Source organism: Protopterus annectens, chromosome 4.part0 (assembly GCF_019279795.1).
Source record: "Protopterus annectens isolate FY-2018-M chromosome 4.part0, PAN1.0, whole genome shotgun sequence".
NCBI classification, from domain to species: Eukaryota; Metazoa; Chordata; order Ceratodontiformes; family Protopteridae; genus Protopterus; species Protopterus annectens.
In genome coordinates, this window is record NC_056733.1 from 1952652944 (window position 1) to 1952676999 (window position 24056).

Below are 24056 nucleotides of genomic sequence, written 5' to 3' on the forward strand. Positions count from 1 at the left end.
GGTACGTGGCCAGTTTCAATGAAAACGAAATGGCAGAGTATGGGCTTTATTATGCCACAAAAAAAGGTTAGGTTAGACAGGCAGAGTGATAGCTAAATTAATAAATGTTCAGGACTTTATCTGGGTAAATAATAGTGGCAGAATAAGAATGGAGATTGCTGGAGCAAGGGAAATTAATGGAGGAACTCCTGGTAGGGTGCTCACCCAGAGTAGAGTTACAGTTAATAGCAGTAAGCTTAATGTTTTAAAAGCAAACAAACAGTTAACATGGGATGAGAAATAACACATACCTGCACTTTAAAGTGTTTTTGAGTGTCATTTGACAGTTGTGGCTGTTCAGAGCAGGATACTCCTGACTATTAAAGGCTAGCAGTAGCTTAGTAGATAGCTGGGAGTAAGATGAAGCCTTGTCCAATGAACTTTATACTGGAATGCAAAGACAGATGAGTCAGGATAAACAGGGGGAAAGGATTAATCATCAGGTAAGAGACTACTACAAACAGGGAAAGACAACTTAATTAACAGATAAGAGACTATTGATTACACAGGGATGTGTGAGTTAGGGTCTAAAATACGGGGGTCTTTCCTATTAGTACTTCATTGCATATACCAAATAACAACCAAGACTAATGCATTCAAAACAATTACTAATTGAACTTAATTGTGTATACTAACAAACATACATTGATAAATGCATTTACAGCAATTACAGTGTGCTTGGTCATACTTAACAAGCATAGTGGTATTTTTACAGCATTGACAACCTGGCAAGTGATAGGTACACACAAATCACAATATCCATTGGGTGAATATATTACATAATACACCCTGTAGAGCTACTGGGTATACATATTATCAAGCTGCATTATGCCCTAAACCTTATATTACCTTTCACCAAGACCAGACAGAGAGATGTATTCAAACTTAAAACCCATTAATGTGTCATGAGCCCAGCTGTGTTAATATTTAGACAGTGTACTCATACCTCCCAACCATACCGAATTTCTCAGTTTGTACTGGTTTTGAGGTGCAAACAATGGGGTGCGATGATTCCTGAGTGGCACCCCTTCATTTCTGAATTTCTTGGCTCTTTTATTTAATTTTTTTTCACTTTTTTGAGCTGCCATCATCACATGCACACCGACGTCAGATCCGTGAAATGGTCTGCCAGCCTGTTGGAATTGAGCTCATGGGCTCAACAACATAATGTGCTTGTATTTCCAGCTGCTCCAGCCAAGCCGCAAGGCTGTTGAATGTAGCTGCCAGCAGAAATGGAACAATTAGCTGTTAATGGTGGTTTCGGGAATGGAACAAGCCATGAGGCTTTTAGCTGGAATGGATGGAACAAGCTTGGACTGCGGAGGTATTTATTATGCTGCACTGATAGTTATTGTATTAAAGCTGTTCGGTTTTAGTTTATGAGGCTGAGAAGGAGGTGAAGCTGTTTGTTTTTATTTATGCTGCTGAGGGTTTGTGTGTTCGGTTTTAGTTTATGCTGCTGAGGCTGAGGGTGTAAAATGTCCCAGGTGAATATACCTGGTGGCTAGATGTACTCAGGCTCAAACCCTGTACTTTTATGGTGTTCTAGAGGTATTCAGGCTCAAACTCTGTGTGTGTGTGTGTGTGTGTGTGTGTGTGTGTGTGTGTGTGTGTGTGTGTGTGTGTGTGTGTGTGTGTGTGTAATGCTCCAGGTGATTATACCTGGTGGCTGGAGGTTTTCAGGCTCAAACCTTGTACCTTGGGTACAGGTAACAAGATATTAAATTCCCTACCCACCACCACTTGTGAGAACTTCCCAAATTTTTGCCTCATATTTTTGTTGTGTTCCTCATAAAATCTGTGGTTTCCTTGATTTTTGTGGCAAATCAGTGAAGGATTGAATTCACTAAATAATGACAAGATTTGAATTCCAGGCTTCATATTCTTCAGAAAATACATAGTAACACAAAACATTATATTCTAGCAATTTTCCAAGTTTATAAGATCAGTATTTGAAATGTATCGCTATTTTTGAGGCTGCATTCCCTCATTATTGGCTTTGCCCAGGTTTTTTGCACTAAGGGGTTGAGAGCTATAGTGAGAAGTGAGAACTGAATTCACTAAATGATAGCCATTTAAGTTTCAGTCTTCCAATCTTTCAGGAAACTGCTGATTTGGCATAGTGGTATGTTGCTCTGACTGTAGTGCAAATGGTACAGGGTTCAAGTCTTGACAATGAAACATATGGTGGTAACACACCATTTTTTTCTAGAAACTTTCCAAAATTATACAAGCAATGTTTAAAATGTGCCCCAGAATTTTGGTCATTTGCCCCCCCCCAATAAATTTTGGCTTTTTCTGGATTTCTTGTGCTGCAAAGTTGAGAAATACAGTTGAGTGTCGAGTGGATTTTAGAAGGAGCTAACAGCTTCAGGAGAAGAGAAGTTTAGTGTTGCTTATGCTAAGTCTGCTTGCTTTGTTAATAGCATAACAGGTTAAATAATTGTTTTTGATGCAGAAGGCTGTGGCTTTTACTCCCATAGTATGTAGATGCATTGCTGATACAGTAGTTTTAAAGGGGGTGGGTTTAACAAGTTAAGGGTCTAGCTACAGATACAACAAAAGTGAGAAACTGTCAGGCACAAGGGCATTTGTGCATCAGTGGAAAGAGCAAAGAATATCATTAACCCAAATGCAGGAACAAAAAATCATAATTTTTATGTTCTGTGCTGCATTATAAGAAACATATTTTTAAACAAGTACAGTACATTTTACAGCATTCAAGATAAAACACATAATTTTCCAATGCAGATAGTGGAAAAGCAAGAGTGGCCAGTTAACAACACCTGGATTACAATGATAGTTTTGATGCTTCAGGATGAATGTAGGAGAGGGTCTGTCAGTACTTGGACTAAATATTGGAAGTCTTAAAACATGCAGTCCGCCTAGTTTACTTTGTTGTGCATTTACAGCTATTGCGTTGGTCTGATAACACAAATCAGAGTAAGTCAAACAAAAAAATGAAATTTAAATAAGTTTGAGAAGCTGTGCAAGATGCTCATGGCTTACACTACTGCCATTCTATTTACATGAGGTTTTATATGTGTGTGTGTGTGTATATGTGTGTGTGTATGTGTGTGTGTGTGTGTGTGTGTGTGTGTGTGTGTGTGTGTGTGTGTGTGTGTGTGTGTGTGTGTGTGTGTGTATGTGTGTGTGGAAGTAGACTTTTATGATGGAAATGTTCTGAATTGGGCAGTTTTGTCATTATTGGTTCACACATTTTTTTTCATTGCCTATTGGAAAATTTTTCAAACAATAAGTGCTCTAAGTCTAACAAGTGTGCTGTATTATACAAGGAATATAATTTAATAAAGTCAGGAAGGTGTATCAAAGAACATAAGTATGTTTATTGTTTTGTGTGCAAGGGGCCTATGATTTGAAAACAGCCCAAAGGTAATCTTTATCTACCACTGGCCAGATGCAATTTCTTTAAATGTGGTATGGGTTTTAATGCTGTTTCAATGAATGTGTGTTTCAAAAGCAGAGAAATTTTAATGCTAAGTCTATTTTCATTGTGAGACAGTATTGCGTTGTTTAGTATATGTCTATTAGTGTTTGTGCATTGTGCTATAAAATGTAAAATAAACTCCAGATAATCATTGTAGAAGTAAATTAGTATGCACCTTAGTGTTTATGGTAAATAGGGTGAAGTAGCCAGGTAATGGGACATTGGAATGGCTGCAGGGGGACCCTGGGGCAATATTTTGTTTGGCTGTTCTTCAGTTTGCATTTGAAAGATGGTATCCCACAATTCTATTGGAGTGGGTGGGGGGTTACATAATTATATATGCAAATTTTATGCTAATCAGTGTACAGATTTGTACCTATTTTTCATGGGCCTTTGTCCAGATTTTTGATGTTTCCAGGCTGAGAGGTATGAAGTGCACTTACATTTATTTCTACCACTGTAGTTCTCAACACAATACAATTGTAACCCTTTTAGGTGAGCATCCTCTCCCTGGGATGCAGGGTGCATCAAGGATAAAGTTGTGGGAAATTAAAAATGGCATGCTAGGTACTGGTTATATTTAACACTTCACACAGGATATTGACAGTGAGGCAATTCCTGTGCAGGTGAGGGCTTACCCAGTGCTGCCATTTAGGTAATGAACCTCTAAAGGGACAGCCAGCAGCAGTAAGTGAAAAAAGAAAGAATCAGTACAATTGCCCAGAGGTCAACAGGTACATGGACAGTTTCAGTGAAAAAGAAATGGCAAAGTATGGGCTTTATTACGCCATGAAAAAGGTTAGGCTAGACAGGCAGAGAGATAGCTAAAGTACTAAATGTTCAGGGGTTTATCTGGGTAAATAATAGTGGTAGAATAAGAATGGAGATTGCTGGAGCAATGGAAATTAATGGAGGGACTCCCGGTAGTGTGCTCACCCAGAGCAGAGTTACAGTTTGTAGTAGTAAGCTTAATGTTATAAAAACAAACAGTTAAAAGGGGATGAAGAATAACACATACAAGCATTTAACAGTTGCAGTTGCAATGTTTAATGCAGGATGCTTCCAATCATTAAAGGCTAGCCGTAGCTTGGTAGATAGCTGGGAGGAAGGTGAAGGCTTTTCCAGGGAAGGTTACAATGCACTTTAAAGTGTTTCTGAGTGCTGTTTAACAGTTGTGGCTACAATCTCAGCGCAGGACACTCCCGACTTATCTAACCCAACCCCCCCCCCCCCAATGAAGCAGTCCACTCATTCAACTCTGCCTTTCTTAATATTCTCAAAAGCGTAGTACCTCTTCACACAATCTGTATAAAATCAGATATATTTCCCTGACTAACAAATGCTACTCACACCCTAATGAAATCTAGAGACAAGATGTGAAAAACATAGGTGAAAACTAAGCTCCTCACAGATTTACAAAAGTACAAAGAACACAGAAATCTGACAAGAAAACACATTACAAAGGATAAAAAAGAATTCTCCTTAACCCTCCCACAACTCAGAGATCCAATCCCAAAACATTCTGGAACTCTATTAACCAAATATTGCATCCCAGGAACCATTCTTATTCCAATCCCTGCCCCAACAAGACACTTGGCGAAACTGCTGCCATCTTTAATAATCACTTCATAGAATCAATATCTAAAATGTTTCCTTCTGACACCTCTTCCACTAACATCACAAACACTAGAATCAACCTGGCTTTTAACTTCTCTGAACCTTCTCCAACTTCAAACTCTTCTAATACTTTCTCCCTTAGATCTGTTCCTACTAGCTACTTTAAATCTCTACTCTCCAAACTAAAACCATGTTCTACATCTGCTGACAATGCTCATTCCTATTTCCTGCAGGTAGCAGCTGATTCACTTGCTTTCCCTCTGTCTATCTTCATAAATCGCTCTATCGTTGAGTCAAAGGTCCCTTTTATCTGGAAAGAATTTTACACTCTACCTATACATAAAGGAGGTAACTCCACTGAAATCACTAACTTTAGATGCATCACCATTCTATCCCCCCTCTCAAAAGTTTTGGAAAAAATGCATACATAAACAAGTCATGCAATACCTACATCAGGAAAACCTGCTCAGACCCACACAACATGGCTTTCACTCTAAACACAGTACTACTTCGACTGCCCTTATATCCTTTCTCAACACTATTTTTCTCACCAGAGATAACAACAAACTTATCTCTTGTCTTTTCTTAGACCTTTCAAAAGCCTTTGACACTGTGTCTCACTCACTTCTACTGTCTAAACTGTTTAACCTTAACTTCTCTACTTCTGCTGTTGGCTGGTTTTCCAGCTATCTTACTGACCGACTCCTGTCAGTGAAATGGATTTCTGCTCTCTCCCTTTTGCTGTCTGTTAAAATGGATGGCCTACAGGGCTCTATTCTTGGTCCACTACTTTTCAGTATCTTTACCAATCAACTCTTTACTTCCTTCTCCCACCCATCTCTTGTACAATATGCTGATGACTCTGCAGTCATCACCATTGTTGACACCCCCCTCTGAGCCCATCTCTACCATCCAGGCATACTTTAACTCAGTAGAAACCTGGCTCTCAAAAATCTGCTTATTCTGAATTCAAAGAAAGCAAAACTCCTATTTTTCTTACCCAAAAATGTCAACCACCTTAAACATTCCTTCTCTATTCAGTCTCTCAATAACACTCCCATCGAAGTAGAATGAAGCACAAAACTCTTAGGTGTCATCATAGATGATCAACGTAAGTGTGACTTACATGTTAATAACTGTATTCAGAAAACTCACCTAAAACTCAGCCTCCTGTATAGAAATAAAATGTTTCTCACTAAGTAAGCAAAAGTAACCATCTCTCATGCTTGCCTCCTACCCAGTCTATTTCATAGCTCTCAAATCCTGACAAACTTCAACTCCTCTCTCCTTACTAAATTAGAATCAGCATATAACAAAGTAGCTAGATTTGCAGTGCATCAAACTTATAACTCCCATCACTGCCTCACACTAAAATACTTAAACTGGCTGGAATTAATTTAATAGCATATTCCTTGATATACTTAACTCCCTAGTCCCTACAAGGTGTATTAGAATCAAATCTAACTTTGCCCCCTGACTTTCTAAAGAAACTAAATAGCTCATGCATAACCGTGACAATACTTGGAAAGCCTGGACTAAGACTAAACAACCTTCCCTATTTCCCAAGTTCAAAGAACTTTGGAAACTTGTCAAAAGACATATCTGTAAGGACAAAAAATCATATTATAACTCTCTCCAAAATAACTGTAAAACAAATCCACAGAAATTCTGGTCCACCTTAAAGAAAATTCTCAATCCCGGGTCCCCTTCAAATCCCTCCCCTTACCCAAACAATAGCCCTCTAGAAACTGCTATCCTTTTCAATAGACACTTCATTGACACTGTCCAGAAACTTACACCCTCAAACCACAACACAAACACAACCTATATCCCTCCCAATCCACAAAACAGTAATCTTTTCTCCTTCAAACCAGTTCCAACCTCTTATATAAAATCTTTCCTTCTGAAGCTTAAACCTTGCTCTCCCTCCTCTGACAACCTTCCACCCACTTTCCTCAAATTAGCTGCAGAATCCATAGCCTATCCAGTATCTATCTTAATTAATAGATCTATCCAGGAAGCTACAGTACCAAATATTTGGAAATCCTTCTTCACTACCCCCTTGCATAAAGGGGGGAACTCAACAGACCCATCAAACTTTCGTCCAATTGCCATCCTCTCTCCTCTCTCCAAACGTATGGAAAAATGTGTACACTCACAACTCCTAAACTATCTCCCCCAACATAATCTCCTCACACCCTCCCAACATGGCTTCTGCCCTAATCACAGTACCTCTACAGCCCTCCTGTGATTTACTCACACAATAGCCGAAGCCCGAGGCAAAAACCTCCTAGTACCCAACCTCTTCCTCGACCTCTCAAAAACCATCGACATTGTCTCTCACACTCTACTTCTGACTAAACTTTCTAACCTCAGTCTAGCTTCCTCCACCCTAACTTTATTCTCTAGTTATCTGTCTGATAGACAGCAATCTGTTTGTTGGCACTCCTCCTGCTCACCCTACCTCCCAGTAACTACTGGGGTGTCTCAAGGCTCCATCTTGAGACCCTTCCTATTCAGCATCTTTAAAAATGAACTACATACCTCCTGCAAACAATCTGTACTAGCCCGATATGCTGACGATTCAACCCTCATCTGCACTTCCAGCAACATCTCTAACTTTCACACACTCACCCAGGACACCTTTCTTTCTGTGGAAAAATGGCTAGCTGATAATCTACTTATCCTAAACCCCAAGAAAACCAAACTTCTGTTATTCTTCCCCTGGACTCTCTCTCACCTAAAATCTAACTTTCTTATCTCATGCTCCAATAACACCACCATACAACCTGACTCACACACAAAACTTCTAGGAGCCATCATTGATGACAAACTTAAATTTAACCTACACATCCTTCAAAAGTATAAAGAAAATTCACCAAAAGCTGGGTATGTTCTACCAAAACTGAAGATTCCTGACCTACGGTGTCAGACTGTCCCTGGCACAGGCTCTTCTTTTCCCCTCCCTTCTCTATGCCACCCCAATACTAACTAATATTCAAATGACTACCCTGGCCAAACTCCAACAAACTTACTGCAAAATAGCAAGGTTCATCACAGACTCCCCACATAACTCACACCACTACCTCTCACTCAACTCACTACAATGGCTAGAACTCCCACAACAACTTCTTCTATCTCAGTTAGAAATTATTCACTCCATACTTTATAAACCATCATCCTGCCCTGTCCTGTCCTCCTTGGTATCCATCTACACACCATCTCGCACACTTCGTACCTCTAACCAACAACTCCTTGACATCTACCAACCAAAGAAAACTATTGGTAGACTACTTTATAAATCCACCCTATCCCAGGCATGGAATAGCCTCCTATCCTAATTACACTCCATTACACACCCTTCAGAATTTAAGAAAGAACTCAAACTGCACTTTATGAGAACCAAAAATTGTACTTGCCATGACCCTACCTATCTCCAATTCTGCTCTGTAGTACACATTTCATTACAACTTTGCAGCATACTTTTTTGTCACTCCAGTACTATTACTGTTGTACCACAATATCATACAATCCTCTCAGTATATTATCTCCCGCATTTATTTCACTGACATCTCATTACACCTCTTGATATCCCTTCCACCCCTTTCATGAATCCTGTTATACACCTTACCACACCAGTTATACAACAGATACTCACACCACACACAAAAATAAAAAGTTTGTTTTCTTTTGCAATACAGAATTTATGTGTACTTGTAGTGTTTGCCAATTAATGATTGTTTTTAATTGTGCACTAAACTTTTATGTATCTTTTTAATTGTACACTAAACTGTTCTGTATACTTTATCTGTCTGTAATTGGAGCTTTTCTCCTCGTGTCTCCACTGAAAATGGGCTCTTGGCCCAGCTGGACTAACCTGGTTAACAAATGTTAATAAATAAATAAATATATATATAAATAAATAAATAAATAACAATTACCACTCCAGCTTCTCCTCTCTCAACTCCTGATTATTCACTCCATACTATACCAGTCTTTCTACTGTCCCAGCTTATCTCCTCTTATCTCTCATTATTCACCCAGCAGATCTCTACATAGCTCAGACCAAGACCTTCTTCAGATCTATAAACCCAGAACCAAAAAGGGTTTCAACCTCTATATTTATCATCCTACCATTTCTTTGAACAGGCTTCCATTAGAAATTATGTCCCTCAAGCAACCTAAACAATTCAAAGCAGCTACCAAGGAATATTTGAAAAGTCACCGGTCCTGTCTTTGTAGTCACCCCTTCTAACAGTCTCTACTACCCTTAAAATAGTGCTCTATCTGCCTACTATGACACTCTGCTTAACTAACCTCTATGACATTCATACCTCTTATCTATTTCCAAGCCTTCTTTACCTCTCCTATACCTGGTGTTTTTTATTGCCATGAACAGTAACCTCCTAATACTTCTATTAAAAAATTACACATCTCTCATCTCTCTCCTTCATTCATAATATAAAATAACAGAAATTACATGAACATTTCTTTTCTTTTTGCTTCATTTGTCAAAATGGTATTACTTTGTTATACTGCTATATTTGCTGGCATGTGCTGTAAATATTTTTCAATTTCTTTAAATGGTTTAATCTTGTTGTAATGTTTATGGAGCTTTTCTCCCTGCACCTCCACTGAAAAAGGGCTATTCCAGCTCAGTCGGACAATCCCAATCAACAAATGTAAACTAAATAATTAAAATAAATAAAGGCTAGCAGTAGCTAGGTAGAAAGCTAGGAGATGGCAAATGCTTGTCCAGGGAAGTTTACAATGCACTTTAAAGTGTTTTTGAGTGAAATTTAACAGTTGTGGTTTCAATGTTCAGTGCAGGATGCTCCCGACCATTAAAGGCTAGCAGTAGTTTGGTAGATAGCTGGGAGGAATGTGAAGGTTTGTCCAGGGAAGTTTACAATTTATTTCTACTACTGTAGCTCTCAAAACAATACAATTGTAACCCTGTTAGGTGAGCATGCTCTCCTTGGGACGCGGGTCCAGCAAGGATAAAGTTGTTCTGGTAATTTCATTATTTTAATTGAGTACATTTGGTGTTTCTTGAGGCATTTTTTTTTTTTTTTTTTTTTTTTGTGTTTATGACATGTAACCAGAAAATCTGTACTCTGGCATGGAACCATTCCATATGCCTCTGCTTTGATGTGTGACCATCTACAATGGAAACCTTGTGAAGACATGCTCCGGGGCAGTTGTGGATCCAGGGTCACATACGGATTCATGACTACAGTTTGTAGTCAGGGAAACCCATGCATAGCATTAACTGTGACTTATAAGGAAAATGCATGGGGGGAGTGATCTTTGGCCATGTGTAGAGTAGAAAAAGGGAGACTACTGAGGTTGTGCAAAATATTATTGGAGCTCATATACAGTTGAAAAAGGGAAAGAGGTAACCATAACTGCAGCATTCCCACATTGTATCATACATGTTCACTGAATGACTGATATGTTTCCCCTACATATGTACATGTAGCAGCACTGCCAACTGAGGGAGGCAATGGCTGGAAAAGTTCAAAGTGCAGGAGAACAAAGAGCTACTACAGGCTCACCACACACATATGGCATGTACCTCCTTGTAAAAAGTGCTGTAGAAAAGCAGTACTGGGGTGTTGTAATGATATGAATACTATTAGAAGCTGTAACAAGTGCCTTAAACAGATTCAGTAAAGGGTTATCAATATGATATTCAGATAATGAAAAGGCATGGAACATGGCAATAAACAGGTTCACTGCAGATAACCAATCGATGTTAAAGCATCTAACTAAGGCTGATGACAGCTTGGTGCCACTGGCTAGCTAAGGAGGTGTGATTCCTCATACTTGAGGTACCTTGAATGTGGGACATAGGCTGCCACCAATCACCTGTGTGTCACTTGGGGCATGCATCAGTTTAGCATTGACCATTAGAGTACAATATAACACGTTTTGCTGTATTTGAAGGCAAAGAATGATCCAAACCCATCTGACTGTCATTCCAGCCATCTTTCCTCTGCAACAGCATGCACAACATGATATATTAGGCATGCCAGGTGTGGTCAAGTTGCATGTATGGATGAGTAAGTTCCATTGTTGGTGACTGCTGCATGATGGATGACACTGGGTTAATATGCTAGTAATAGAGCTCCTTCTGGCTGCCAGTGATGACAGCAGGCAAGTGGTGCAGGCAAAAGACTGGCTAGCACTGTCCAAAACATTGCAATGGAATGCTTCACCCACACAGATGATAACAGATGCTGCTGTAGAAGCACGTGCTGAGTACACAGCATCATCAAAACATGTCTAAGAGCTTCTATGTAAGAGTCCCTGATGGACTGTACCCATGTCCTCAATTGCACATAACAGACAAAATGAGCATTGCCTCTGTTGAACAGATACCTACTATAAGGGATAGATGTGTGTGTGTGTGTGTGTGTGTGTGTGTGTGTGTGTGTGTGTGTGTGTGTGTGTGTAGGTGTGTGTGTGTGGGGGGGGTTAGGTACTGCTATGACTAAACTCCAAAACCATTACATATATATTGCAGCTACTCTTGAGATGAACCGACTGATTTACAGATCCACAATCCTGTCAAAAATTGTCAGCTACCCACAGAAGTATAGAGATGGTGAGTTTACTTCCTGAATTTTAGTACAAGATGTAGCAGCAACAGAGTGACAAGGAGTATAGGGACAGGCAGCCAACAATGCGTCTGATGAAAAACTCGAAGACCACAGAGACTCTGACAGGTACAACAGCTAGCAAAGGTGAATTAAAATGTAAAATAGGTAAAAAATGGGAGATTAGCACTTTCATTTATTAATATAAGCTTATTAAGGTAAAACCACAGTGCTTGAACTCCATTTAAATAGCAGCAAGTAAAAGGTCACATGGTATAAAAAATCACATGATAAAAAAATTCACATAATAGAAAACACATGATCTCCTGGTTGTCAAGCTCTAGATAAAGAAAACATTTAAAGCAACAAAACACATTTGAAATAACCAAATAAAGCAGATAAAAAAACTTTAAATGCTTCTTAAATGAGAGTTAAATAACATCACCAGAAACATACTGTTGTTAAGGGATAATTTGTTAGAGCATGGTTTCAGACTTTGAATATTTCTTGGATTAATGTGAACACATTAAAAGTATGTTTTTGGCAAGAGAATATCCTGTTCGATTTGTTGATTCACTGATGTATGAGGTGATCAACAAAAGAGAGTGTGGTCATTTTAAAGCCATTTTACAGCATTCCCACCATCAGAAACCTGTCAATAATCCTGATACTACTGTGGAGATGATGGACCAGATCATAATTTTGTATAATAACATTAATTACTGTACTGGCCTTTCCAACAATGCTTGCAGGACTGATGCAGTTTTAGTCAGTTTGTTTATTACCCAGTACAACATAGACAGTAACCTGATTACAGATATTCTTTGTAAAAACTGTGCTATCTTGAAGGATGATAGCCAGATTGCTGTTAAAGTTAGTGAAAAACCTCCAATTACCTTCAGGAAAGGACAGAATTTAAGTACTTGGTTGAGTATTTTGGCACTCATAGCAGGAAAAATGATCTTACAAATTTTAAGATGTCTAAGTGTGGGAGCTGTTCCATGTGCAAATGTATTCTTTGTTGTGAGCAATTTACTATTAATGATTTTAAATTTAAGATGAAAGATGTGTGTAACTGCCTTACCAAGTGTATTTTTTATGCTGCTTTGTGTGACTGTTGTTCAGCCTATTATATGGTTAAAAATGAACGCTGTTTTAAAGATTGTATATGGAAACATAACAATGATATTAAGCACAAAAAGAAAGCAATGCTTTAGCTAGACACACTAGTGCCTTTCCTGGACATATCTTTAAGTTTGTAGGTATAGAGAGGGTGCCAATGGATCTGTGTCATGTCCCCGGCAGCTACTTTTAGAAAAAAGTGAATTGTACTGGAAACTGCAATTAAATGCTGGTAGCTCACCAGGGCTTGATGGTTTTAAATCTATTTACTGTTTATTAAAACTGTAAGCTTTAAAGAGGTACTTTTATTTAAATGTTATTTAAATATCATTTAAGAAGTATTTCATTTTTTTTTATCTGTATTATTTGGTTGTTTTAAATGTGTTTTATTACTTTACATTTTTTGCTTTGCCTAGAGCTTGGCAACCAGGTGATCATGTGATTTCTATTATGTGATTTTTTTTTTTATCATGTGATTTTTTATCATGTAATCTTTTACCTGATTCTATGCAAATCAAGTTCAAACAATTTGGTTTTATCTGAAAAAGTTTGTATTAATAAATAGAAGGGCTAATACACCACTATTGTACTGTTTTGTATTTTACTTCACCTTTACTGGCTGTTGTACTTGTTGGAATCTCTGTGGCCTGCAGATTTCATGTTCTTATTTTTGTTTATTTTTTTTTTTTTTTTGCTTTTTAGTTTCAAATGCTTCACATGAGATCATTGGTTGCAAATGTTACTTTAAGGCTACACATTACAACTGCTGCCTGATCTGCCACCAGAGACTTTCCATTTCCATGGGATGCTGGGAGGTCTGAAAGATTCCAAAGTCAGAATACTGACTCTGTTGTATAGACTGCCTTACTTTTTGCTGTAGTTTGCCAAGTTAGTCTTAGTAGATGCCAAGTTTGTGACCAATGACACTCCACTGACACAACATTAGGCAAGCCTCATCAGACCGCACTCATGGATTCACATAGTTCTACCTCTTTCCAGTCATGTCTGGGCACAAAGGTTACCAGCGCTGCTTGAGGCTGATGGCCATTTCATTGGTATCAGTGCTTATCATGATCACCACACACAGTATGCCCCATCAGAGTAAATGCTCCCTGTCTGCTCATTCCACACCTTCCTTGCAACAAACGGCATAAAACCCAACAGCAGTAGTCAATACAGTGAGCAATACCAGTAGTTATGTCCTGGGAGCTTGACATGCACAGATATATTCTATTTTATCTGTGTCATGGCCCATACTTGACATCACCATTTCACAAGAGCCGGAGTGCATCATGTCTCTCATGTCTTGGTGGTGGTGATACTGTTGCATCTTCCTCATCTGAATTTCCACCCCACCCATCTTCTGGTAGGAAGGTCCAGCAAAGATCTTAACCTGTTGCTCTGAGCAATGCCATAATACAAAGGGCTGCACACACAACAAATATTTTGCTGTTGATTTCAAGAATGTATTGCTATTCCTCTTATGGCATATTTATTTTTATTTATTTATTTTACATTTGTTGACTGGGATAGTCCGACTGGATGCATGTCCATTTTCAGCGGAGGCCCGGGGAGAAAAGCTCCAAGGGTAAGCAGATACAGCATTACATAATACCAGCATTACATATTACAAACAGATTATTTACAGAGATTACATAAGTAAGCAAGTTAAACAAGTTCCACAGGTTAAAGTTAGTCCTGAGCACAAGTCAGGATTAAATTAAATTACACAGTAAACTGGTTAACAGATTTTTACACATTCGAGTTAGCCAGGCTTGATACATTGACATAGCCAGTTAAGTGGCAAATGTTGTTTGAGTCTAGTTTTAAATTGACCTAAGGTGGAAAGTAAGGTAATATCAGCTGAAAGTGAGTTCCAGGATCTACTTACAGAGTTTGCAAAGAGAGAATCACCGGCTGTGTTATTAATTTTGCTAGTCTGAATTAATAGTTTGTTAGAGGATCGAAGCGGTCTAGGATTGTTATAGGGGGTGATAATATTTTTTAGTGCAGGAGTATTGTCTGGATTATAGAGGATTTTATAGGCCATAATCAGTTGGTTATACTGGATTAGGCTAGGTAGTTCAAGCCAACCAAGCTGATTTAGATTGATGCAATGATGTGTCCTAAAAGGCAGCCCAGTGGCAAACCTGGCAATGTAGTTGTAGCAAATTGAGAGTTTGTTAAGGACAGTCTTGTTCATATTCGAGAGTAGAGGGGATGCATACAAAAGGGTTGAAAGAAGGTGAGAGCGAGCTATGGCAATTTTAGCAGGAGGGGTTAGGAAGGCTTTTATTCTGTAAAGTGACCCTAGTTTTTTATTGATGGTTTTGATAGTTTGGTTAACATGTAGGTCAAATTTGAGATTATTGTCTATGATGACATTTAATAGTTTTGTAGATGGGTCAGGGGAGATTATTGTGCCATCAATTGATTTTATGGTAAAGGTGAAAGCGGTAGACCTACATGTTGGTGAAAATAACAGCATTTTAGTTTTTTTTGGGATTTAGGATCAGACGATGTTCAGAAAGCCAGTTTTCTATTGTATTAAAGGTGGTCTGGGTAGCTGACCATAACTCTACTGGAGATGTGGCTGAGCAAATCAGAGTAGAGTCATCAGCATATTGGATACAGCTGACTTTTGGGATGACAGTATAAAGGTCATTAATGAAGATGGAGAACAGCAAGGGCTCTAGTATAGAGCCTTGTGGTACTCCGAGGGTGTTAGGTAGAAGGTTAGAGAGGTTGTTCTGCCAGAGGACAGCCTGCTGTCGACCATTCAGTAGGATTGAAACCACTGGAGGGCTCCAGTATCTAGACAGAATGTTTTCAGGGTGTGGATTAAAAGTTGGTGATCAACCATATCGAATGCCTTGGAAAGATCCAAAAAGTGGGCTGAGGATATATAATTATTTTTGCGATTATGGTTTATGGTGTTAGTAAAGGCTAGGAGGGCTGAAGTAGTGCTGTGATGAGGACGGAAGCCATGCTGAGTGTCTGCCATAAGGCGATTTTGGATTATGTGGTGCATGAATTGTCTATGAATACATTTTTCCATAATCTTTGCAAGTGGAGAGAGTATAGCTATTGGCCTATAATTGGAGAATTCAGTAGAACTGCCTCCTTTGTGAAGTGGGATTACATAGGATATTTTCCAGATGGTGGGAATTTTAGCTTCTACTATGGTTCGATTGATTAGTATTGAGACGGGGTAAGCAATAGCATCAGCTGATTTTTGTAGGTACTCGGCAGGGAGTTGATCAGCAGAAAGTGTAGTGGGTTTTAATTTTTTGATCAAGGTACGGATAAGTGAAGTGGAGACTGTTTGGAAGCTGAATGCAAGTAGGTTTCTAGGGGTGCTACTTTCAGGACCAGGGGAGCTAGGAGGTAGTTGGCTAGCTAGGGCTTGAATTGTCTCAGTAAAGAATTGGTTAAAACTATCAGAAACATCTTCAAGGGTTTTATCAATAGTAGCAGCAGGGATTGGGGTTGAAGTTTATCCAGGATGTAGTAGATTATTTAAACCTGCCCAAAACTTCTGAGGGTTATTTTGATTTACTGTCTGTAAATTACAGTAGTATTGTTTTTTGTCTTGTAAAATTGATTTTTTGGTTTTGTTCCTGGATTGCCTGTATTTAATGTGATCTTGAGGGTCTTTAGAAGAACGCCATAAAGCCCATGCTTTGTTTCTAAGGGTAATTTTGAGTTTAGACTCTATAGAAAGCCATGGTGCAGTTTTTGCCTTGGTTCTCTTTGAACGAATAGGTGCATGCAAATCAAGGATCTCAAGGAATTTGTTGTTAAAGTATGCTACTGCTTCCTCTAAGGGGAGGTGTTTTAGAATAGACCAATTACATGAGTTTAGTTCTTGTTGGAATTTGGCAGGGTCAAAATTTTTATTGTTTCTAACCTTTCTGAGTAAGGGTTGTTGGGAATTAATGGTTTTGTGCTTAATTAAATATGTGAGAAGGTGATCGCTTAGGCCATTAAGGAAGGTACCAGAGGTGTACAGTTGGGGGTGACTGTTTATGAGTACCCAGTCAAGTATACTTTCTTTTTGGTTGGGTTTACCTATCCTGGTAGGGGTGGATATGATTTGTGTAAATGCATGCAGGTTAATATGGGTGGTTGGGGATTCTAAGGAACAGGTGCCCCAGTCTATGTTAAAGTCTCCAAGTAGTAGGGTTTCTTGGGGGTAGTGACATGATAACCAGTGTAGGATATCTTCAAATGTAGATATTTTGTTACCTGGGGGAATGTACATACAGATTATATTAATGCATTGATTTTTATTAAGTTGCAATTTGGTGGCAAGAATCTCAGAGTTATTAATCTGAGGAGGTTGTATTGTATTAGGCAACATCACCAGAGCAGACCAAACAACTGCAACCACAATATTACATATTTCAGCCTGTTCTGCATTATATGCCATCTCCTGCATGGTCTGGGACAGAAGATTAGCTAGGGTGGGGCTAGAGGGGCAAGCATCCTAGATGCAAAGTGCAAGAGTGCAAGGAGGGTACAATTAACCATCCATCATCCATTTTTTTATTTGCTCTTCAGTTGAAGAGCTAAGGGGGGGGCAGATGTAACTGTAATAACCTGGTAGCTAGAATGCATGATCAGGTTATTATAGGGAAATGCTTCTTTTTTGCTTGTGGAATCAGCATAGGGTGCTGATTGAACCAGCTATACCTCTAGTTTGGGAATTGTTTATGCAGGTCATCAACCAGGCCTCTAGTAGATGTCTGCAATTGCCTGAAACACAGAATAAACAACATATTATATGTGGCCTGCTCTGTGCATGCATACTACCCAAGTACATTTTCATGTCAAAAGTCCCCTTGCAAGACCTTTTGTAAGTGACAGATATGGCAATCATGGTAACTGCCAAGCTGTTGTACAGATAAAATATAGATAATGCTCTGTAAATTACAGATGATCTGTCCGTTAAGAGAGGGGGAGCTTTTCCAGATCATGTAGCACATTCCCTTTTAGATTGGTGAGGTGCAACAAAGTTTGTGAAATCAATGGCTTCCATTACCTCAGAGAAGCAGGCAATGATGTAAAAGGCCAACATGGTATTGATTCTCTCCTCTGAAGTCCTGCAGCATGGAAGGGCCCACTAGCAGAGATATTTAAAGTCATATCTCAGTGTCCAAAAGATTGGGTATACCATGCATCGCTCTTGATTCTACCTATGACTGATGCAGTTCATCAAGGTCTAGAGCATTAATAATGTCGTCAACAATCAGGATACCTGAGAAATGGAAAGAGACCAAAATGTCTTGTTTTAAAAAGGTACATGTTCTGACTGCACTTGATCTTTAAGAATAGGGCATGTTTTCTTTTTTTTTGGGGGGGGGGGTCATTTAGGGGGGGGGTCCTTTAGCATGCTATGATCTGATAGTCTTATTTAGAATGAGGATAATATGATCTTTACATATGGACACTCCACTGCAGTTCTCATCAGATCTAAATACATGGTAGATGCAAAACTCTGGTATAGAAGAGGGAATTTTGCACTTTCAAACTTAAGGTTCAATAATATTATACACATGAATATGCTCCAAATGTAGCAGGGCTTTGAGGTCAGTGAATTTGTTATTTTTATTCTATCATTGAGCTGCATCACCTTGACATTATCCATTGCTTGATTTGTTTTCAGTTGGAAGTCCAATCAGTTGGCTTTGTCTAAAAACACTAAGAACAATGGGGAAAAACGCCTTTAGCTAGTGTGCAGAAGCCTTGGAATGAGAAATGGAAGCTGTCCTTCATGAAACAAGTAGGGGTGAGCAGCAACTCATCGCATGCTGGCACACACTGTATCAGCGTCAAAGGACACCAGCTATTCATCCATTTGTTGTTGAAAACAATCATTTTTTTTCTACATCTCAGTATCATTCTTAGAGAAGTAAGGACTCCTGTAAATATCAGAGTCATTCCTGCATTTATGACATATGAAGGGTCCAGAAATTTATCTATGCATATTCCTCAGGGTTTTGCTTACCAGATCATTTACACACAGATGGACCACCAGCATGTCATAATCATGCATTTTCATCATTAGGGTCTTGAGAGATCTTGAAATATTAGAGATTTAGACACCTGAAAGACAACTTATTGGCACCTATTTTTGTCCAGTATTATTAGAGTAGAGTTTGTATATTATAAAATTGCTTCACAAATTGCCAGTACATTTTTATTAGTAGAGGGGTTAAGCATACTAGGTTTGGGGCACGTTTTTTCCTGGCAACTCTCAGGTATGGATGTGACAGGGGTGTCTATTACTTTATCAAACTTTTAAAAGTTTGAATGTCATATGGTAGACATCATATGATCGAACTTTTAAAAGTTCAAACATTTCAACGGAGATCTCAGTAAAGTGTGGAATGGGAATATTTCCCTTTACTGCACTGTAGTGCAATCTCTGAGTTGGTATATTTAAAGAGCGGGGGGTATGGGGGGTGCAGGTGGGCTTGCCCCCCTGCTTAGAATGGTCAGGGAGGTTTTTTCTGCTGTTTATTATTTTTTTTAGCTTTTCAAACTTTTAAAAGTTTGATCATATGACTTTAACCATATGACGCTCTAACTTCTAAAAATTCCATAACGTAATATACACCCATGTGGCAGTACATGTTGTATTTATTTTTCAGTGATACTTAGTCTTGTTTGACTTGGGGGTCTTAGGCTATGTCTTTTTCATTGACTGAAAATATTGTAATTTTCTGTGAATTTGTGAGTAGTGCTAATGAGTTATATGGTGCTCACAGTCTTTTTTCTGAGAGTTTTGTCTACATCAAAGTCAAATATTTGAATTCTTAAATGTGCGTTTTATCTCCTGTTTCAGAAATATTAGAAAAATGTATCTGTATGCAAATTCTCAACTATCTAATTGATAACTATCTTGTATTTTCAACCAAATATGGCTTCTGTCCCCATCACAGCTCAAATACTGGTTTGCTTAATTTTGTTAATACTGTCAATAACCACAGAAATGCTGGAAGCCAAGTCTCCCCCATTATTCTAGACTTATCAAAAGCTTTTGATACAGAGTCATCTGGAACTTTTATATAAACTCTTATTCTTAGGGATCACCAGCTATTCACTGTAATGATTCCTTAGCTTCCTCTGAAACAGAGCACAGGGAGTGAAATGGAAAAATGATTTCCCCACCTTCTTGGTAGTATGCATTGGTGTCCTACAAGGATCTCTACTAGGGCCCATACAGAAAAATGCTACCACAGTTCAACGCGCTGCTGAATTGACCACAATCTCTTGATGTTAACTCTAAGACCTTACAGAATACTTCTTCTCATCACTTGAAACATGACTAAGTAGTTCACAAGTCTTTTAAAACATTGAAAATCTACTTTACTGATCTTCACCGCAAAAAAACAAAACAAAACAAAAAAAAAAAAACGTCTGTACAATTATTTATTTATTTATTTATTATTTTACATTTGTTAACCGGGAGAGTCCGACTGGATACATGTCCATTTTCAGCGGAGGCCCGGGGAGAAAAGCTCCAAGTACATAACAGACATATGAACATTGTTAATGCAAAAAAAGGAAGATAGTTGAGTTCTAAATACAATATAAAGATACATCACATCTTGGGAAAAAAAACAACAGCAGCATATAAAAAAAACATAGGTCAGTTACAAAGGCGAGGTGCCTTGTTAAAAAGCGGTTAAGGATAGTGAGGTAAGAGAAGGGTAAATGATAGTGGTTAATCAGGTTTGGAACAGGGACATTGCCAGAGAGTATTGAGATGGGGTTTAAGCTTTTTTTTGAATTGTAGGAGTGAGGGTTCTGAGGTGAGCATGGTCGGTAGGGAGTTCCACATTTTACCTACAAAGTTTGAGAATAGAGAATCCCCAGCAGAATTATTGGCTTTGGTAGTTTGAGCTAAGATCTTATTGGAGGAGCGTAAAGATTGCAGGTTAATATAGGGGTGAATGATGTTTTCAGAGCTGGTGTTTTCTCTGGGTGATACAGTATCTGGTGAGCCGTTTTGAGTTGGTTGAAATGGAGTTGGCTGGAAAACTCTAACCACCCTAGTTGCTTCAAGTTAGTGCAGTGGTGCGTTCTAAAGGTGGAATTTGTGGCAAATCTAGCTATGTGATTATAACAAGAAGCAAGTTTGTTAAGGGTTGTCTTGTTTAGGTTTGTAAAGAGGGGAGGCATAGAAAAGAGTTGATAGTAGGTGTGTGCTGGCAATTGTAATTTTAGCGTGAGGAGTGAGAAAGTGTTTTACTTTATAGAGAGAGCCAAGCTTTTTATTGACGGTTTTGATGGTAAGATTGAAATGGGTGTCAAATTTAAGGGAGTTATCAATGGTAACACCTAATAGCTTTGTGTGAGCTTCTGGTGATATAGTGATTCCATTGGAGGATGTAATAGAGAAGGTGGGGGGAAGAGTCTTGTTAGTGGGTGAGAAAGTAAGTAGTTTTGTTTTGTTGGGGTTGAGAACTAGTTGTCGATTTGAGAACCATTTTTCTATTAGGTTGAAGGTGTCTTGGGTTGAAGCAGTGAGGTCTGCCAGGTTGGAGGCAGTGCTGATGATAGTTGAATCATCTGCATATTGAATGCATGTGGCATAGGGGGTGATTGTGGGCAGGTCATTAACAAAGATGGTGAAGAGAAGAGGGCCAAGAATAGATCCTTGGGGAACTCCAAGTGTAACAGGTAGGCATGTAGATAATTTGTCCTGCCATAGAACAGCCTGTTGCCTATTGGACAGGTGGGATTGGAACCATTTCAGCGTGGAATTGCTGAGTGATAGTTTTTTTAATGTATGGAGGAGTTGAATGTGGTTCACCATATCAAAGGCCTTGGAGAGGTCTAAGAAAAGAGCAGATGATAGTTTATTATTGTTTCTGAAGTTATTGATGGTATTAGAAAAGGATAGTAGGGCTGATGTGGTACTGTGATTTGGCCTGAAGCCATGTTGGGAGTTAGCTAGAATGTTACAAAAATAATACTATTGACTATCTCTGCAAACAACTCCATAGAATATGTAAACCACACAACATTATGTGTCTTCATACATGACCAGTTGAAATTCAATCACCATATATTACACATGGTTAAAAAAATCATCAAAAACTAGCTACATAATACAGAGTAAAACTATCACTCTGACACAGACAGGAAAAATAAGGCTTGTACTTTCTTACTGCCATCTCTTCTCTCTTCTGTGCTTCCTCAGTCTTTACTAACCTGAAGTTTCATAGCTGTCCAAACTTGAGCAATGTCATAATAAAATAGCCAAACTAGCAGTAAACTATAACAATAGAACACACTTGTCTAGCTCTCAAAGAATTAAACTGGTTAGAGCTACCACACCCCTAGTTCTTTCTTAGCTAAACACATTCTCTATAAGTCAGAAAATTGCACTGACCTTAACAACTTAATGCAACACTACTCTATCTAAAGAACTTTGTTCTCAATAGAAAAAATACTACTACTATAACAAAATCATCTAATACCACAGCTGCCTCTTTATATTCATAAAGTGTAGCTGACTATGGATCCACCATTCCACTACCACTGAAATACATTTAAAACAAAACTAAAACTCCACCTGTCAAACTGATTCTGTTCTTGTACATGTCCAATATAAATGTTATCTTCATCTTGTTATATTGTCAAACCATTTTCACTTCTTTCAGAATCCTATGCTTCATGGGGAGCATAGCTAGCATGCTGACCAGATAACAACACACATATTCTGCTCTGCCTTTAAATATTTTTGACAGGATTTTTTCAAATTAACATAAAGAACTTCAAACAGTTTGTTTTTTGTTGACCTTCATATTGTTGTGATATATGAGGTTTAAAGGAATTTTATTTTTAGGACTTTATTTTTAGAGATTTTCTTGCCAGAAGTTATATAGCCTGTATCTACTATGAGTCATTCGAAGCCTTCTCTCCAAGGCAACTCTATGAAAAAGGAATTACAAACAATTATTTCTAGTATTCAAGATCTCTCCTTAAAAAATGGATAATTTGGAATATATCATGGACAATATGAAAAAAGGGAGGAAAAAAACAAACAGAACTTCTAAAGGAAATTATCAAAAATCACTCGGATCAAATTACAGCAATAGAATAATCTCAGCAATAGAAGAATCTGTTAATGAGCTGGGTGGAAGGCAAACAGAAAATGAAATCAGATTGATTGTCTTCTAAAATGAAATTATATACTATTAGGTCAGGAAATTCAATTTAGATAAATGGGAAAAGTACCAGATATGATAATGATTACACCACTTCATTGATGACTAAAAGTCAAGCATGTGTTCCCCTTATTAAGAACTTGAAGAAAGTTGGCATTAAGGCACAAATAATTTTCCCAGCTAGAATTAAAATTACATTGTCAGAGGGTCAAAGAATCTTTAATTCCCTCAAAGAAGTTATGGAGTTTGTTAAAGACAAAAAAACTACTGGATAAATTAGAAGATATGGAGATATCCCTACCCAGCCTAAAAAGACAAGCTATAGGGAATACTTCAAACACTAAAGAAAAAGTAACAAAAAACCCCTAGAGACAAATAATGTAATTGAAGTTGTGATCTCAGATGCGCTGTCATGAAAATACATTGGAGCATCATATACAAAACATATTTAAAAGGTAAGTTGTTTCTCCCTTTTTTGTATGTATGTATGTGTATGTAAAAATAAGGGAGATAAGGGAGGATAAGGAAACAAAAGCAAAACCTTTGCCTGGATGGCAAGTGCAAAGGCCCAACCAAATGAAGTACATCAAACAAACAGCCATCACTAGATGGGGAGTATAAATGCCTTTTATTGTAATAAAGAGACAGACCTATTTCAGCCCAAAAGAGCCTTTATCAATGTGAAAAAAAGAGTCAAGGCAACTATCTTATAAACTATAGCACACCACAAAATGACCAATGATACACAGTGAGGGCAAGAATTAAAGACACCACAGAATTTTTAAATATTATTTGTGATACACAATTGGACGATGACTGGCTTATTTGTACCTTAGATGTAACTTTCTTGTACACTAGTATCCCTCACTGACTGGGTTTGATGGCATTGGAATTCTGGTTAAATGAATTAGCCTTCTATAGCCCTGGGTTCAACACTTTCTTACTATGTTTAACTAAGCATATATTGACAAAAAAAATGCCTTTTTTAACGGGATTTGTTTTCTACAAATGAAGAGTATGGCTATGGGGGCTTCTTTTGCCCCC